This window comes from Odocoileus virginianus, chromosome 29, assembly GCF_023699985.2.
Source record: "Odocoileus virginianus isolate 20LAN1187 ecotype Illinois chromosome 29, Ovbor_1.2, whole genome shotgun sequence".
NCBI classification, from domain to species: Eukaryota; Metazoa; Chordata; class Mammalia; order Artiodactyla; family Cervidae; genus Odocoileus; species Odocoileus virginianus.
The window spans coordinates 25,832,569-25,852,098 of record NC_069702.1 but is presented as its reverse complement, the minus strand read 5'-3'; the positions used below and the strand labels follow the sequence as shown (position 1 = coordinate 25,852,098).

The 19,530-nt window shown below is 42.7% G+C and overlaps 1 long non-coding RNA gene across 2 annotated transcripts in view; it reads right to left on the bottom strand.

The window, feature by feature from the left end:
- Window positions 1–2,746: 2,746 nt before the first annotated feature.
- LOC139031994 (uncharacterized) overlaps window positions 2,747–19,530 on the bottom strand; it is a 49,718-nt gene continuing 32,934 nt past the window's right edge. The window contains exons 2-3 of one of the 2 annotated variants that reach the window (XR_011484527.1): window positions 6,110–6,241; window positions 2,747–3,834 (exon numbers count right to left, since the gene is read on the bottom strand). This is a non-coding gene — a long non-coding RNA (uncharacterized lncRNA). Of the gene's footprint in view, window positions 3,835–4,081; window positions 5,561–6,109; window positions 6,242–19,530 lie in introns of those variants that run through there. The other variant, XR_011484526.1, reaches the window with a different exon arrangement.

The window sequence follows — 19,530 nt, the reverse complement described above, 5'->3', positions numbered from 1 at the left end:
TCAGAAATGAAGAAACTTTCCAAGCAGTGATTTTACTCTTAACTATACACCATGCCTTATAAAATAGTTGTAAAAAGAAACACTTTGATTCAATAAAGTGTTATATATAATAAGTTATATTAAGGTGGTAGCAGTACATTTGATACTTGCTTTGTTCTCCTTCAAAAACACTCAGCATACCCATCCTACCTGACAGTTAAATAGCAGGCAGTTTTAATCATCCAGAATATTATTCCCACCCCCAGAAGCCAACCAAAGACTATTCTAATTCTGAAGAAAACGGCAATAACAAAGCCCAGGCATCTTGCAACATAGGAAAGAAAGTGATACACTTGCAAACTAGAGCAAGTTGATCTGATGATGGATTTAAACTTAAGGTCAGACTTAACACATTTCGATACCTGACTTCCAGTGCCACAACATGGAAGATTGATGGGGAGACATCAAGATGGACCAAGAGGACAAGACATGAAACAGGCCCTTCCCCACTGATCATTCAGAGGACCTGCCATGGGCCTAAAAACATGTAATAACTACATTATTCCAAGTGTGCCTGCACAGGTTTGGTCAGAAAGCACATTAAGTGTGCATAGAAAGGGAAAGCCTAATAATAATTTGTAGTGTTCACATCTTTTGAATTATTGGGTCAGATCAATTTTTTCCCCTGTAGCATAGCTTTTCCAAGTCAAGTCATAATCTGTTTCAATCGTTGAGTAACCTATCTCCAATCTTTTACTCTCCTAAAATTCAACAGTGTGCCCCAATAGCTAGTAGCTATATTTTGATTTTCATCAGAAAGGATTGAGTTGTAAGTGACAATTAAAAACACTGATCAAGGGACTTCCCTGGTGGTCCAGTTGCTAGGACTCTGCACTCCCAAGGCAGAAGGCCCAGGTTAAATCTCTGGTCAGGGAACTAGACCTCATATGCTGCAACTAAACATCCCACATGCCACAGCTAAGAGTGGACACAGCCAAATAAATAAATAATCAAAAAAAGACAGCACTGATCAAACTGGGAAAAACACTTATAAGATCTCTTAAAGGATGTAGTCTCTGGTGTGTGTAGAATGTACTTTGCTTTCTTGACCAAAAGAGTATTAATCAGTTCTAGTCAACAAATATATGGTGTTTCTATTTAAGCAAGACGTTGAATATTTACTATTAAAAAAAGAAGTAATGCATATTCACGAGGAACTTTAGGTACCTGTGGACAACTGTCTAATGTATTCCTTACATCACCTCTAGTGGTTTTCACACTCTCGTCATCTTACAGATGGGGAACCTGAGGTTCCAGGATATCGAATTCATTCATGCATGGACTAAATCCTTCTGTCTGCTCCATAATGAAAAAGATGCCCTCTGCTCTCCATGTATTTACAGTTTAGTAAGTAGCAGAGGTGGGATTCAAACCAAGTCTATCTGTCACCAGACCTCTTTCCACCCAAGGGACTGGTATATGATGTAAATATAATCCAGGTCTTAAGGCTCTCACATCCCTTGCAAAGTCCCCCCTCAGCTATTTCGGGTGATCTCAAGAGTGCCTGGCATGCAGCCCAGAACAAGCCCAGTCAGCTCCCAAGCACATGTCCCCCTGCCAGGCTCTGTCACCTTTCTGCTGACTCCTGTTGCCCCGCCAGGCTGTGTTCTGTGCCAAGGAGGAGACTGCCTCCCCTCATCCCCGATCTGCTAGGGCACTGCCATTGCCCAGGGTTTTAGTGAAAACCTCGCTCTTATTGTCCACTTGCAGCCTCATCACTCTCCACAGGAGTCTAGCATAAGTCCACAGCATCCTGGACCTGAGGGTGCTGCCCTCGGCATCACTGACCCCACTTGTCTGAAGCCTCCATCACCGCACTCACCTGTCTTTCCTCAGTGTCGTTGTAACAATGCTTATTCTCACATAGCACTTACTATGAGAAAGATACTGTTCTTTAAGCATTTTACATGGATTAAGATCCCATGGGGTAAATACTGTTAATAGCCCCATTATACAGATGAAGAAACTAAGGTCTAGAGATGGCCCTAGGTCATGCTGTTGGTAAGTGGTGCGGCAGGATTCGACTGTCACCAGTGGACCTCCAGAGTCCATGCGCGTGTCCACTTCCACAGAACCCTGACTCGGTGCCAGAGATTCCTGCCACAGATGCTGGGCCAGCCATCCCAGTGAACCCAATGGGACTACCTGAGGCCAAAGCTGGGCAACATTCCTACCTCTAGGAAGGTTTCTAAAATAGCCAGAGGGACCCACTCTTAGGGCATCTGGCCGACCAGATTCTGAGCCGCCTCTATGTAGATTCTGGCACTGTCAACCAAGGTCACGTGCCAAGCACATGGGTGCCAAAGTCACCCAACCATTATAATCAACAGCAAGCCCTCCAGGGTGACCCTCCCCTGTCACCAGACCACACCGCCGCTACGTTGAGACAGTCCAGACTGCCATCTTGTTCTCCCACTGACCACATCTCCCTTGGCACTCAGACAGAAGTCGCTGCGACAAACACTGCTGGGCAGAGTGTTGAAAAGTTCCAGCCAGTCAGAAGCCAGGTGTTGCCAGGTGGTATGAGAGACACACGACCACACTCAGCCCCGTGCCTGGACATTCAGCATTGTCATGGGGATTCACCAGGGAAAAACAAAAAACAAAATAAAAACCAAAAAACACTCTTCCTTGAATTTCTGGGCTGTTTATTAAAATCTTAAACTGAAGTTAAGGATTTCAGATAGAAGTGAGTCTTTTTAAAATCTTTATTGAAGTATAGCTGCTTTACAAAAACCCAAAACAGAACTCTGGCATGACCCAGCAATCCCACTCCTGGGCATATAGCCAGAGAAAACCATAACTCAAAATGATACGTGCATCCCAAAGTTCATTGCAGCACTCTTTATCATAGCCAGGACATGGAAGCAACCAAAATGTCCATCAACAGAGGAACAGATAAGGGAGATGTAGTACATATATACTATGAAATATTAGCCACAAAAGGGAAAGAAATGAGAGTCTTACACAAGCTTTGCAAAAGCAGGAAGAAAAAAGGTTAGGCAAGCCAGGCCAGGTAACTGCTGACATTCTTGGGTCTCTGGGAGGCTGTGACATCTCAGGCTGCGGCTGTGAGGCAGATGGTTCTTGGTTCATGGAATAGCGAAGCTGCCTACACATCTTGACAACAACAGTTTCTGGAGAATGGCTTTGCCTTGTCCATATTGTACCTGAGAACTACTTGTGGACAAGCGCTAGCCAGAACCCCACAGGAAAGGAGATTGCAAGACACATGTTTCCTGCCTTCTCCTCTGTATTTCAGAGGACAGCACAGTGACGATTCTGAGCTGAACATAGAGAGAAGAGCCCATCCCTTTACCCCAGGTTAGAACTTCCCCCAAAAGACATAACATCACATTATCCCTAACGTGATGCTACTGTCCCTTGCACAACTAAGGACAGACTCACTAGCCCCTGAAAAAGACACCACCTCCCATATGTCACTTAACCTCCCAGAATAGTTCCTCCTAGCTTAGGTACAATGATTGCTCTTCTGTGACTTAAATGCCAAATTACAGGGTTAACTGCTTTATATTAGGGGGGGATGAGAAAGGAGAGAAAAGGGACTGATTAATATATATACCTATACACCTATCAAGTCTAGGAGAGAATATGCATAGTTACGAAACACTTCCTCTCCACATCTAGTCATGTGGCACATTGCTATCTGTAGCTTTCTTCTCCCACTTACCATCATAGGCTCTTTTTGTCCTCAATCAACACCTCCTCTGGTTGTGGTTCTTTCTGTGGCAGGATGATGCAAATGTTCTGTCAGAACGTGAGTACAACTTGGGACTGGAAAAAATAAAAGGAGCTTCTGAACTGGATGCTGTTTTTACAATGCTACCACTTTCTCTTGCTCATAGTCATTAAATTTATATATAAAATATATATATATTCATATATATATAATATATATATTCATATATATATAATATATATATATATTCATATATATATATATATATATATTGCTGTTACTTCTATTTTCTTTATAAAGAGAATAAATGAGGTTTTATGAAACCACAAAATACGTATATTTTTAGTTTGACCTAATTTTTTGACCTGCACGTTATGTGAGATCTTAGTTCCCCAACTGGGGATGAAACGCATGCCTCCTGCTTTGGAAGTACTGGACCACCAGGGAAGGCCCAAATTTGACCTAACTTTTAAATGACTGGGGGGAGGGGAGACAGTTCACACTGCATATAAAGTGCCAAATACTCTCCACTCCCTACTTTCTTGCCCTTCCCTCTCTCCTCTGCCCAGCCCTCCGACCCACCTCATCCATCCCAACAAATAGGAAAAAAAAAAGTGGGGGGGGGGGGTAGAAAATAGAGAAAGGGTTCAAAATCCCTTTCAGCACTTTGCCTGCTGCAGGCAGAGCCATGGTCATCTCTACCCCCATCCACCTACCCACCAGTGACTCCCAGCTCCCCACCTCTATCCGGAGTCTTGGGAGAAGGATGAAGGCTTCAGAAAGCTGGAGCATGATAAAAGACCTGCTGGGATTAGCAGGGGAGAGGAAAAGCAGGGTCTCCTTTCACTGACTGACTTTCAGCAGGGGAGTTCCAACAGCCATACTGCCCTCCGTTTCCCACCAGTCGCCCTCCCTCTGGGGAAGAAACTCCAGGCTGTAGATGGGTTTGTGTGCTCAGTCAATTAACCATGTCCAATTCTTTGATACCGCATGGACTGTAGCCCACCAGACTCCTCTGTCCATCGAATGCTCCAGCCAAGAATACTGCAGTAGGTTGCCATTTCATTCCGTGGGGATCTTCTGGACCCAGGGATTGAACCTGCATCTCCTGCACTGGCAGGCAAATTCTTTACCACTGCGTCACCTGGGAAGCCCAGTAGATGGGTTTGCTGAGCCACAGAAACAAGCTCTGGAGTGATATGCTATGATATGATACAGGTTGAGTAGCCTCCAATGGCAACTAGTCTCAGGTTCTGTGGCCCAGGGGCTGTTGGAATGATTGAGCTCTCTGCTCCTGACATCCATTTCAGGAAAGCAGCCAAGCTCACCAAGCAATCTCCCTCATGGGCCACAGCCTTGAGACTTTGGTCGCCTTCCAAGGGTTCTCAGCATCACCTGGCTGTTGGCCCTCTTCTCCTCCAGAATGGAGAAGCCAGATTTTCTGTCCCTCTCTCATAGGCCAGTTTCAATCTTCCCATCACAGTTCAGGTGCATCCCTGAGCTGGTGTCTCAGAGACTGGCCTTTCGAGCCATCACAGGGAGCTGACAGATATCTGGCTGTTCAGTAAAGAAAGGCATCATCATTCTTTCTAAGTCTCTCTGAGCTTGGCACCATCATTCTTTCTAAGTCTCTCTGAGCTTGATAGCTGGTTCCCTGGAAAGTAACAGACCATCAATCTAACCATAGTCAAAACCACAAGGAAAGGAAAACCGAAAGACTAGAGATTCTGCCAACCCACCATCTTTTTCCCATTGGTCCTTCTCCACACGTCAGACATCAGTTGTGAAAAGAAAGGCACCTTGGGGAATCCAGTCTGCTACCTGATGGAGGCATACGGGATTGGAGACCAACAGAGAGCCTCTCGTTTGCCTTGTTAAAGGCACCATGATTCCCCTAACGATTAGACTGTGATGGAGTTGTAGCAATGGAAGCAAAAATTTCATTCATTCATTTACCATTTAACAGAGTATTCGCTTATACATTCTAGATATAGAAACCAGTGAAATAAGGCATGATCCCTAGGATAGTATTCATCCCCAGAATGCTTTTAGTCAAATCAAAGAGTCAATCCTGTGATTCCATTCAAAGCAGTGGGTACCTTGGTAGTATAATGTGCAGGGGACAGTGGGAGCACAGAAGAGGGTGAAGTGAAAGGACTGAAAGTGTCCTAACAAGTTTATTTTCGTCTTCTTTATTCCCAGATACTTCCCTGTTCCCCATTCCCCTTTCCCTCCACCCTCACTCCCACACCCATGTCTGCCTAACCCAGTTCCCTGAACCTGAACTTGCCCCTGGGGGCTCTTTCTCTACAGATCCATCCTTTGCTGTCATTCCCAAATTTTATTTTGAAAATTACTTTGTCCTCTTACCTGACCCCTGACCCATTTGTACCAGGAGTCCTGGCCTCTCCCAATCCAGGTCACCAGACAGGCCCGCTGTTCCAGGGTTTGTCACCTCCCAGCAATGCCCCAGCTGGAACCTGGTTAGAACTGTGTCCATAACTGTGGAAAGAATGCAGGAGAGAGAAGAGAAATGAAGGATGAGAGAAGTGGGTGGGGAGAAGGGGAAAATTCCTCATTTCTTCATCTTGCCACACTCTTCCGATGATCACCAAAGAACCAAACTGCTTCGCCTGACTGTGTGCTCAGAAGGGAAGGAGATGGGAGAAGGGAAATGGCAAGCGCTGAATACCTGTTATGTGCCTGCACCATGAGCGGGGGTATTAAGATCTGTTTAGAGACCAGGAAACCGAGGCTCAGAAAGGTTGAGAGACCCTCCCATGGTAACAGAGCTAGTAAGAGACAGTCTCGATTTCCACCGGGAACTTCTTATTTCAAAGTCCATTGTCTCTTTGGTATGATAAGGCTTCTCAAACGTTAATGTGCATCCAGATCACAGGGGATCTTGTTAAAATGCAGATTTGGAGTTTGGGGGCGGGGCCTAAATTCTGTATTTGAAATAAGCTCCCAGGCAGGGCTGATGCAAAGAGCTCCAGGCTGCCCCCTCACTGTAAGCAGCAAGGCCCTGGAAAATGAAGCCTTCTCATCATCCCTGGTAAACCCCATGGGCCTTACCGGAAGCAGTTCCCCCGTAGAGATATACACCACCTCCTGACCTCAGGGCAACAATATGTGGCAACATTAAGTTACTTTGATTTTTAGTCATTGCTATGACAATGGAATTACCAGCATTTCGTATCCAACAGTCAAGGATGCTATTAATACAAGTCCGATCACGCATGAAATAATCCAGGCTGATTTTCTAAGGGCAGTCTTGCCCGGCACAGAATCGTCCCGCCTGAAATTCTCAGAGCTTTCTCCCCAGAGAACTCCCAACAGCAGCGTCGGGTGGTGTGCGCTGCGGTCAGGCACCGTCTCCTTGCCTGTCTTATCTCCATTTACTAGTTCTCGGTCATTAGAAACATCAGCTGTGCCCTCCAGCTGTTCTGCTCAGAACTGTCATTAGTGACAGCTGCTCTCTGGGAGATCAGGGCTTACGCGCGAGGGCATGAGTGTTGACACCGCTTCCAGAACTCCAACACGTCAACAGGAAAGATGATCCAAGGTGGGTCTAATCAGAGAGAGGGGTATGTTCACATGCTTCCGGGCACCCCCGAAAGAGCACAGGGATGTGGCTGTCACACAAACTTGGATATTTTAGGAAAGCAAGCAGGCCAGCTGAAGAATTCACATCATTCTGCCTCCCATCAGAATTTCAGAAGGTATTTATTCAGAAGACGGAAAAGGAGCTGATATCTACAAGCTGCTGAGACGTGTCAGAAACTGGACAGATGCTTTACAAATATTATTTCATTGCATCTGTAGCACGGAGTAGTCATTACGAACTCAAACGCTGAGCTGGAGTGTCTGGGTTTGAATCTCAGTTCAGCTAATTACCAGCAGTATTACCCTGAAAAAAATTTACAGTCTGAGTTCCTTAGTTTCTTCATCCATAAAATGGGTAGCAGAAGGGTACCTGCCTTATTAGGCTGCTATGAAAGTTAAATCAAGTAATACATGCAGAACCCAGACAAAGTCTCTGCTTGTTAAATAAAATAGCCATGCAAGATGAATTATTTTTCCATATTTTAAAGATGAGAAAACTAAGGCTTACTCAAGTTCGGGCACCTACAGTCTGGAAGAACCTATCTGATCAACCATAATGAAAGCTAATATTCACTGAGAACTTACTGTGTACCAGACACTATTTTAAGTAATTTGGTAGCATCAGCAGAATCAATCCTTACAATCACTCTAAAAGACAGGTATTATTAGCCCCATTTGGCCATACAAATAAACTGACTTACCCTTAGATACATATTTGATTGGGCTTCCTTGGTGGCTCAGTGGTAAAGAACCCACCTGCCAATGAAGGAGACACAGGTTTGACCCCTGGGTTGAGAATGTCCCCTGGAGTAGGAAATGGCAACCCACTCCAGTATTCTTGCCTGGAAAATCCCATGGACAGAGGAGCCTGGCGGGCTACAGTCCATAGGGTCAAAAAAGAGCCAGACACAACTTAGTGACTAAACAATAACAACAACAGATTATTGGTAAAAAACCAGCACAAAAAATAAACCCACAGTTAGTTCTCAGTCCTGCCAATTACTAACTCTGACTTAATCTCCCTCAGCCTCAGATTCCTCACCTAAAAAATGTAGACGATAATACTTACTTGGCAAGGTGCTTATAAAGACTAAATAAGATCCTTTATCCATAGTCTGTCTGCATTTTAAGCACTGCTCAATGACTGTTAATCCTCATCTCTTTTCCTTTCTCTGTGCCTCAGAAGGATGACAAATAGAGATGCAGATATTTTGTATGGCTAAGTCCCTTTGCTCTTCACCTAAAGAATCCATGTTCAATGCACGAGACCCTAGGTTTGATCCCTGGGTTGGGAAGATCCCCTGGAGAAGGGGATGGTGACCCACTCCAGTATTCTTGGCTGGAGAATTCCATGGACAGAGCCTGGTGAGCTACAATCCATGGGGTTGCAGAGTCAGACATGAGTGAACAACTAACACTTTCACTTTTACCCCAATACAAAATTAAAAATTTTTTTAAATAAAACATGAGAAAAGAGAAAGAAATGAAGATATTATTCACAGATTGTTTACAATCAAGTTTCTGGATGACAGCTAAGAGTCCCAGAGTCAACCCTTGAATTGGAGTTTCATTCCATAACATCCATTTCATATAATTAAAAATCAAATAATCATGGGGAGGGAAAACCCTCACTTTGGATACACACTTTGACAAGCATATGTTTAATAAGTGAAAACAAGAGCATAATATAAATCTATATTTTAAAATATCTCAGGAGTGGGAGTGGGCATAGGTTGTTTGCTTCCTGAAAACTGGACTGAAGACGCTATCTTTTCCTGCTAGATTTCTTACTAATCAGAATCAGCAGTTTTCATTGCTCTGGGGACATTGGAAATGGTCAGTATTTGGTTCACATGGGGATAAATTTTCCATTGCCAAGTGAATGAGTGAATGGTCAATTCTAAGGGAGGAGTTTCAAGTGTGATATCTCTTACAGTGAACACCTGCTCCCTTTTCAAAAGCATGAAGAACCTGTCTTAACAGTAGCCTTCATCTCCTCCAGAGAAGCCTTCCCTGTCTTTATATCAGATCATTCAGCTCTCCCTGAAATCTGAAGTTTACCAGCCAGATCTTTCTAAATGACTAACCCATCCTTTACTCCACATCACTTTTTCTTGATGTTCATTAGCTCTTTTCATTAGAGTATTAAAAAGTGACTATCAGGATTTCTCTAGTAGTCCAGTGCTTAAGAATCCACCTGCCAACATAGAGGACATGGGTTTGACCCCTGGTGTGGGAAAATCCGGCACGCTGCAGGGCAGCTAAGCCATGTGAAGTGAATTAAAAGTTGCTCAGTCATGTCCAACTCTTTGTGACTCCATGACTGTAGCCTGCCAGGCTCCTCTGTCCATGGAATTCTCCAGGCCAGAATACTGGAGTGGGTAGCCGTTCCCTTCTCCAGGACATCCTCCCAACCTAGGGATTGAACCCCGATCTTCCACATTGCAGATGGATTCTTTACCAGCTGACCCACCAGGGAAGCCTCAACTAAGCCATGGGTCACAATTACTGAGCCGGCACACCTCGAGCCTGTACTCTGAAATGAGAGAAGCCACTGTGATGAGAAGCCCATGCACAATGAAGACCCAGCCATAAATAAATAATCAAGTCTTTTTTAAAAGTGACAACCAATGCCTTACCGATAAGCTAAGGATTTATAGCTTAATTCAGAGTGTGACTGCTCTTTAACCAATCATGAATTCATATAATCAAAAGTTTTTTTCACCTTTCAAATCAACACACCACATTGTCTTGTCACTAATCATTTGCATTGCCTTAAGTCTATGAGAAAAGAACATCAGCTTCAGCTATTAGGAATTCATAAATACAAAGTTTTTTCATTATAGTTAAAGTGCTTTTTATGATAAGCCTATAAAGATTTAAACTTCTCAAGTTAAGCCATCCTAAGTCAGGTGGTGTCTGTTTCCAAATATTTCATTAATTGCATATGATGTCTTTACTCAAAATGGGGATTCAGGTCTGCTAACTAATCCTACTAGCAGGTCTTCTCTGGGAGCTAGGGACAAGATCCCAGGTCTCAACTGAGTTATTTTTGGCAGTGGGTAATTCCACATCCTAGAGACGCAGTTCTTTGCATAATCAAGTTTTTTTTAATGTCTGTAGCAGTTTTGAGAGTTATAAAAGTATCTCTGACTTTTGTAAAGGCTTCTAAATAGCCTAAGATTGTTTGATCTTTCCTAATGAAGTTAGATAAAAGTTGAAGTTTTTATCCATCTGAAGGGGGTTCCAGTACAGAATCATGGCTGCTGACTGATATGTCTGCACATTTAGCCCTAAAATATGTGGCCCTGCATCCAGAGAAAATAACCTGGCTTTGGAAAAGTTGAAGTCACAAGCTTGAAAAGCTTAAACAAACAAAGAGAAGCCATGAGGTATGTTTACAATCCTTGAATAAAAATTGTATTTATATTGAGCATATTCCCAACCCAGTTTCATGAATTAGGCCCTTCTAGGAATTTGGGAAATTGGAGGACAGAGTAGTGTCTTATATGATGGTAAACAAGAGCAGCATACTTCAAATCTTCTACTGTGGACCATGTGAAGTATGGAAAAGGACAAAGGAATAGCCATCAACCCGGATGATATATGAAGACCAGATCCAGCCACAGTCATGCCTACAGACATTCTGTAAATGAACTTGTACGGTCTTTTCAACCTTGCTAGTAATTTTTAAAATTCCAAATAAAACTAGTGCACCATTTTGCACCATAAATATAGATAGCAACAAGGTGGGGGGGGAATCCCCAACCATAAAAACGCAAGGTATTCAATACCAGAACTTCTATGATGAAACTGTCATTTCATGTATTTCTACTGGGAAATAATTTGGCACAAACCTCCTGTCACAGGTCAGAAATCCAAGAATCATACTCCAGCCTAGAGATCGCAGGAGGTTTATTGGGGAATGATTTGGGAATGAGGAGAGGGTGAATTGGAAATGTAATGCCAACTCCACAAAGCTCTTAGTCATTTCCACAGGAAACTCTGGAGCTGAAGTCATCCTTCAAAGTTGCCTCAAATTGAGGTGTTAATTGGAGGCTCCTCTCTGAAGCAGCTCTCTCCATCCTCGAGAAAGTTCCAGAAAGGGAATTCGTTCGCGAGCTATCTGCCACCAACACTCTCACCAGCTGAGGGAATGATGCAACAAGCTGGAGGGGGATCTGCCACAGTGTGGCACCCTATGTTGGCAGCCCATCACTTCTTTGGGACCCACTTGCTTCATATAATTAATACTGGGAGAAGCTCCTCCAGTATTCTGTTTGATTACTTTTCCTGGAAGAATCTTACAAGAGGAAGGTTAGTGAGAAAAACTACCATCCCTGCCATTGAACAGACAGTAACAGACACTTATCCTGACTGACCACCACCATGTATTCTAGAATCTCTTTGCCATCAATGAACACCTCTGCTGGTCTAGGTGGCTAGATTGTGGAGATGACCCAGACACTTATCTTTGAATAAGAGTGGCCACGGGTCTCTGGTCACCATGATCTTCCCAGACTGTGTTTTCGGCTACATTTATCATCTACACTGGGATCACCTGAGTGTCAGATATATTCTTCCTGCTCATTGTGTGTTAAGAGCTGCCCTGCCTCTGCCTGGTGGTTGGGGTCAATTACTCCTGCCAGTATGACGACTACTTGCTTTACCTGCTGGACTCTTGGGACAAGATCTTTGACATAATCAAGCATGAGCTTAATTCTACTAATAACCCAAATAGGATTTTGCTGTGTTCCTTGGTGGGCCCATTACCCCTTTAAAAACCAACACTATGAAACATTAGAATTCAAAGTTGCAGAGAAGGAAAACAGAAATCCCCTAAAGGGGACATGAAGGCTGATGATAAGCGGGGTCACTATTACTTTCACCTTTTGCTTCCAGGATCCACGCCCTCATCTTACAAATGCAGCACCATATAATTATGTGATGATTTGAGGTGTCTGCTCCATCTCTGAGGATAGCATTCCATCTATACAGACTGTTCTCTCCAAAAGGGCATGGCACCCACGTTCTGTCAATCCTGCAGCCTATGGGGCTGGGGTATGTGACAGAGCTATAGACTCCATGGTCACGAACACACTGCTCACTCCTTTGTTACGTGATGTGGGTCTCTTGATCCAGTGTAGCTTTATGTGGGATCCAATGTTTATGGATCGAGCACTGTCTAACCTCTTGGTCAGAGATGCTGGCCGAGGCTCTGCAAGCAGAAAAGGCAAACTCATACTTGAAATAGGTTCCAAACCCAGTGTGGAAGCATCCATCAGCTGGACCTACCACAGATCCCTTTTCTGCTCTGAGACCCACACAGAACTGGCGATCTTCCATGTTACCCTGTAAATGGGTTGATTTAATACTCCCAGGGTGCTGCCCCCAGAAATCAGAGGCACATATCAGGCACTGTCTTCTTTCCTGGTGGTGGGAAGTTTAAGATGCAATCATCTGCCCACAACTGGAAAGAATGTTCCAGAGTGCTCTAGAACATTCGACTAAAAATTACATTGATGCTGTGGACCCCTGAATCTTGTTAGGGTTTATTTCTTACCCTCTGGAACAAATTGCATTCATTTGCATTTGCTTTCCATTGTTGCAAAAGATCACCACAAACTTAACAGCTTAAAGCAGCACCCAGTTCTATAGGTCAGAAGGCCAGGCAGACACAACTCATTTCTCTGCTTGAGGTCTCACAAGGCCAAGTCATGGTGTCAGCTACACAGCGGCCCACTTCACCTCCGTTAACAAGTGGAACAGCTATACCACCGCGCAGGGCACAGGCTCTCCGTGTTCTGCGTACCATCAGCAGGTTTTACTAGATACCCAGTTTTTCTTGCATAAGTTGAATACGTTTAACTTAATGCACTAAGTAGCCGCTATTTGTATTTATAAATTCCACTCTAAATGAAAACCTGTGGCCTCCTTCACGGCCACCTATTCCACGTGAATAAAACAGTAAGCAATTTCACGTTTCAATGAAACCTTTTTTACTCACTGTAAACACGGCTGGTCCTCCTTCAGAACTTATCTCAATGTATGTTTTCCTATCTACACCATGACTTACAAAGTTATTATTAACTAATGGAACAAAATCCTTCTACATCACGGGTTTTTAGGAATAAAAAGAACAAAAAATTGTCAAACAATTTTTCCTCACTTGTCCCTTAATGTGACACTTGTCAGGGGCTTTTTAAAACTCTGAAATCATTGATTTTATAGAACTGCAATGCAAAATATTTACTATTATTATACACTTGTGATAGTAATTACCCCTTCACATTACATTTCACTGATACTGAGCAATACACAACAGAACCATGTCATAATAAGTAACATGATACTTATTAACTTTGTGACTAGTTTTACAAATTCTTGTGATCCGTACAATAAATGCTCATTTTTGTCATGAGTAGTACTACTTTAAAGATTCTTCTTTCTTTTTGGTCTTTTCTTTGCCTTTAGCAACAAAATTTATTGGTATTCTACTAGAAAGCATCATTGTAGCTTATCCTTGGAAAATGCATCAGTTTGCTTTAGAAGTCATTTGTGGAAAAAACGGCTATATTATGCCCATTCTCCCCTTCCTCCTTAGTGTCAGAACCTTACATTTCAGATGGATGCTAAGTTGCTCAGATGGAGGAATATCTGACTACTTTCCTTACACTTAGGATGGTTGTGTGACTAAGTTCCAGTCAGTGAAATATAAATAGAGGTGTTTGTGTAGGACTTTGGGAAATCTCCTTGAAAAGGAATGGGTGTGCCTAACTCTACTTCTTTTTACTGACTGGAGCAGGATTGTAATGTCTGGAGCTCCAGCAGCCATCTTTGACCATGAGGTAACTCTAAGAACAGAAGCTAGGTATTAAGATGGTAGAATAAAGAGAAAAGAGCCTGGGCTTTGATGACACCCTGTATTTGCTCCATCAACCCTAGTCTGCCTGCTCCCAGACTTCTTCAAGAAAGAGAAATTAATCTCTCTCCATTCAAGTCACTGTTACTTGAGGGTTAATTTCTTAAATGCAATTGAAATGATTCCTAGGGGATATATTGTTATACTTGTTTTAAAAAGATGCAAAACTACTATGTCTTCATGCCTCTGTTTGATGTTTTTCAATGTATAATACACTAAATATTAGGGTGAATTAAGTTGTCAGTCCAGTAGCACTCAAATTTTAGATAATTAGTGTTAGGCTTTCTAACAATACATTTCTCTGTGTGTGAAAAATCATCTTTTCCATGGATTTTCTTGACCTGACTGATGAAAATTCACAGTGTATGTTCATTATATGCACATTCTCTATTAAGAAGTCTGTTCATACAGCCTGAGTTACAGTATCGATGTGACTATTGTCATCACTGTTGTTCAGTTGCTAAGTTGTGTCTGCCTTTGTGCAACCCCATGGACTATAGCCCGACAGGCTCCTTTGTCCATAGGATTTTCCAGGTAAAAATACTGGAGTGGGTAGCCATTGCCTCCTCCAGGATTGTTACCATTATACTTTGATAAATCCTCTTAAGCCTTTGAATAATGTTGATAAAATCAAGATATCATGCAACAGCCAAAATCAAAAATAACAAACTTGAAAAAAAAAAAAACACCAAATAAAATTCAATTGTAAAGAACAGTTGGGGAAAAACATCCCATCTGCCAAATTTTCTATGCCCAGTACATTATAATGGTCTCCCATCCAGTTTGTTATTGTTTAGTCACCAAGTCATGTCTGACACTTCTGTGACCCCATGGACTGTGGTCCACCACCCTCTGTCCACGGGATTTCCTAGGCAAGAACACTGGAGTGGGTTGCCAGTTCCTTCTCCAGGGGATTTCTCAACCCAAGGATCAAACCTGTCTCCTGCTTGGCAGGTGGGTTCTTTATAACTGAAGCCACCTGGGCCCAGTTTAGGTGTGAGGTAGGTAGAGAGCTTGTGAATGTTAGAGTAATGTTTGAAGAAAACAGTTGTAAACAGATGCAAGAGGATGGAATCTCTGTTCTAACCAAGGCTATGGCTGCTGAGACTACAGACCAGGCTTCTACAGCCCCCTAAGCTCTCCTCCTTTCAAACTTTCAAAAACAGCCTCATATCAAGCAGCTCTATGGACCTTCCTCTTAAGTATTTTGTGAGGAGCATCTGCTGGATTCATTTGACTTATAATAAATGAATGCTATAATATGATACAGCCCCTCTTGGCTGTATCATGTTCTCTCTGTGGGTTTCTGTGCTTCCAGCCAAGAATATGAAAAGGTCCCATGCCTCGGCATCCCCAACCTAGGCAAAGAGAGAGGATTCTAAAGAACTCTTGCTTCTGTCATTTATTTTTGGCCCCTGTGTAGTCCGGGACAAAATCTGTCTGCGAGTGGAGAAGTGATTGCAAACTTTTTGAAATTCACACGCAAGCAGAGTAATGAAGATGAACGAAATATAAGCAGAGACAGCTGACTCACATGGCCTCCTGACACAACCAAGGCTTTCAGAATATTTTGGTTTGCTAGGAATATAACAGGATTTCTCTGAAGCCTGTAATTAATCTTACATTGCAAATATGCGAAATAGATGTGGACAAAATGTTTTTTTCCTGAAAGATGTCACACTCTCTGAGGACTTCTTGATAAACTGCTGGGACAGCCAGGGGTCTGGGGAGCCCATTCAAACCTCCCCGCCTTCTGAAGCAGAAATATCAGTGAGTGACTTGATAGCAGAAGAACCACTGAAATACTGAACCCTGAACCACTGAAATACTGAACCCTGAAAATACTACTTTGGGGTAAAAGATTGATAAGAAGGGTCTCTGACAGCCAGGGCACAGCACTCAAGCTAGTTCTAAAACTAGGATACCTTCTGAATTCATCAGGAAAACTGAAAATCACAACAGCCTGTGTATGGGTCCTTGGCAACGTGAGCATAATAACTGAGCTATAAATGACAGCTGCCTAGAAAAAATTGTCCATTAAAGGGAAAAGAAAAAAATCCTACTGTGCTTTATATGGATTTATATCTTTGACCTCTGCTCTAATTGTAACTTCAAGAATGTTTACTATGAGCACTGAGAGAAAAATGTCTCTGCCAAGCATCATTTTATGACTGGCCCTGGACCTGGGGAAGAAGGGTTACTGTGGGGGCTTTAGTTATTCCATCCTGGGAAGTATAGAGTTAAGGGTCTCTCCACCCAGCGCCTTCCCAGTCATTCCCAGTTAGTAGGTGTAGGGCATCTTCTTGGGCATGCACACCAGGGGAATCAAAGTCCACAACCAGAGCCACTGTGTCTGGATACTCACAGGTAGTGTCCTGCGCAGTGAAAGGGGTGTCATTCCCAAGGTCAGCAGTGTCAATGGCATCCCCTGGAGTTAAGCAAGGTGCTGGCTCTGGCCCCAGAGGACCCTCTGCCTTAAGATACCTTCCTTTCCAATATCCCCAATACCCACTTCCCACTCCTCCAGAGTCTTTTCAAAGACAGATGGAGAAACACTTTACAAAGCATAAAAAATTGCAAATCTAGGGGACTTGAGGGAGTCTGGTACTCCTTCTAGTAGCCTCTTGTTAGCATATAGATTGTTACCTAGAGAGGCTAACTTATTAATGTATTAATCCATTTAAATAAGCTGATTAAGTATGTGAAGTACTTAAAAACACTTAGCAAACTTTGAGGAACTCTACAAATATAAGGTATTTGAATGATGATAGTGAGTACCTGGCAAAGAGGTATTTTAATAAACAGGACTTCAAAAGAATATAATGAAGACAGGTAAGGATTAACGGGGGAAAGAGTCCTGGTGAGTCACAAATGTCATCTAAGTTGGGGGAGGGACCAGAGATGGCAGAAGGTCACCAAGACCCCAGACCAAGGGGATTAGGGGGCCCCAGAGAATAAACAGTGATGCTAAAAATAAACTTCATCCCCTTAACTATTTACATTTGCAGTCACAAACTCATTCTATTTTGCTTGCTCTCTCTCTCCTAGTATATCCATTTTTGTCAGACTTTAATTTGTGAAAATGAGAATGAAACTTCTCAGTTCACTCAACCAGGGCTGTTAAAAGATTAATTAAATGTTCAGCTCTCCTTGAGTTTCCTCTGCTGGGAATAAACACTCTGCCTGCTTTCTTTAATGTGCTTCGTGCTTGGTGAAATCTTAGAGGGGTGACAACTGGTTTGCTGCTCCTGATCTCTGCCCTTTCCTCTTTTAAGTACTGGCTGTGTTTTCCTGCAGAGTACCTCTCTCATAAAGTTACCTTATCATTTCTGCTCCCCCTCCACTCAAACACACTAGATTTTAACTCCCCTGAGACAACATCTTATTCATCTTTCCATTCTCCATGGCTTAACAAGGAAGATGATTGATGCTTTAAACTACATGGAACTCCTGAAGTAAGCAATGTCACAGATGTGCTATTAACCTCAAGGAAGGGAGGAAAATTACATTAAGAAAATTTTAAGGACCTAACCTTAAGCACTTAAAATCCTTAGCAATTATTTCTCCTCTGCAAATTGGAGATGGTACTTATTATTTTAGTTTTTACATATAAGTGTTCTGGGCCCACTGGCGATATAAAAGAACAGGTTTGAAAGGATCCGGGTTTCTCATGTCAAAGTCCCAAAAGACTCAGAGAAGAGATGGCAAGATAGACAATGAAACTTAAAATCTGGTAGTGGAGGGAATTCACTGGTTGTCCAGTGGTTAGGACTCTGTGCTTTCACTGTAGGAGCCCTGGGTTCGATCTCTGGTCAGGGAACTAAGATTTCACAAGGTATGCATCAGGGCCAAAAAAATTAAAAAAAATCTAGCGGTGGAGACAAATAACAAGCAAATGAATCAGAACCTAGATATGTTCATTGCTAGTGTATGTTTGAAATCTAAACCCAAATTATATTCAATAAAAACCTCCCTTTCCCGTTTGTAAGGAAGCTAACATAGGTTACATTAAAAATCCTTCTCCTATGTGACGTTGCATTTCAAGTGCAAAGTAGAGAGACTGACCCAGTTAGAAAATTATTTTATGTAGCTCAATAAACTTAAGATCATGCTTAAGAAGCATTTTTAGCATTTACTGAAAAAAAAATTAAATCAAGGCCAAAAGTAGTTAGCTGTAAAATGAAAAAATTGGTGTGGTTTTTCCAGGTCAACATGGTAAAGCTGCAACTACATTTCCCAGAATTATGGGTATTACACAGAGTTAGAGTTGGCATGAGGATTGGAATTTGCATGACATTTGGAAGAGGGAAGTGGAGTATCAGCCATTAGTTCTAAGGTCCTCAAGTTTAGACATGAGTGACAGACAGATGGATATGCCAGTGAGCTCCATGTAATCGTCACCTTCCTCTTGTCAAAGTTAAGCTCTTGCGCATGACTGCTCACCCTACTGTTTAACAGAGATCCCAGGTGCCTCAGCAGACATGTGGTTGTGAATCCAGACAGGCAAATAGTTCCCCACATCCCTCCCAGAAGCTCCCCTTTCAGTCTCACTTTGGCAGCTGGCTCTTCCTGGCTTTCAGATTGACTGGTTAGTGTCTTCGGCAGTCTTCCAACTCAGCCTTCGTACCTGCACTTTCCCAGCCTCCTACAGTTCTACAGGGTCCACCTCTTGTAATTATTCCTTATCCATAGCTCAGAAAGGTCAGCTTCCTGGCTGAACCCTGATGTTACAATTGGTTAGAAAAGATCTTTTTCAATTCCATTCACCTTTGTTGAGCATCTGTCTGGACCAGCTGTCTTCACAAATACTAATCTCATTCCATCCTCATGACAGCTATGTGAGAACTCTCTCTCACAGGTAGGAAAACAAAAGCTGAAAGGGGTTAACCTACTTGTCTAAGAGAACTCAGCTTGGAAGGAAAAGAGAGTGTAGCAAAGCAATTCTCCTTGACTGCCAGCCACTGCCCCACACATCTCACACACACACAAACACAACCAGCAGAGAAGATTCTACACTTTCACCTTCTCAAGACCATTTGGAGAAAGAAATGAATGACATTATGGCTGAGGAAATTAAAATAGGCTAATAATTAATGAAATGGGGACTAGGGCTAAGTTAGAGGCTGGTGGGGGTGGGGAGCTGGAGAATTAAGCATGCTGACAATACCCCAGTTCTCACAACAGCCCCCTGACCAAGGTATCATTACTGTTCTCCTTTTACAATCAGGAAACAAGGAAAATACAAAGCCTCAAAGCAACTAAA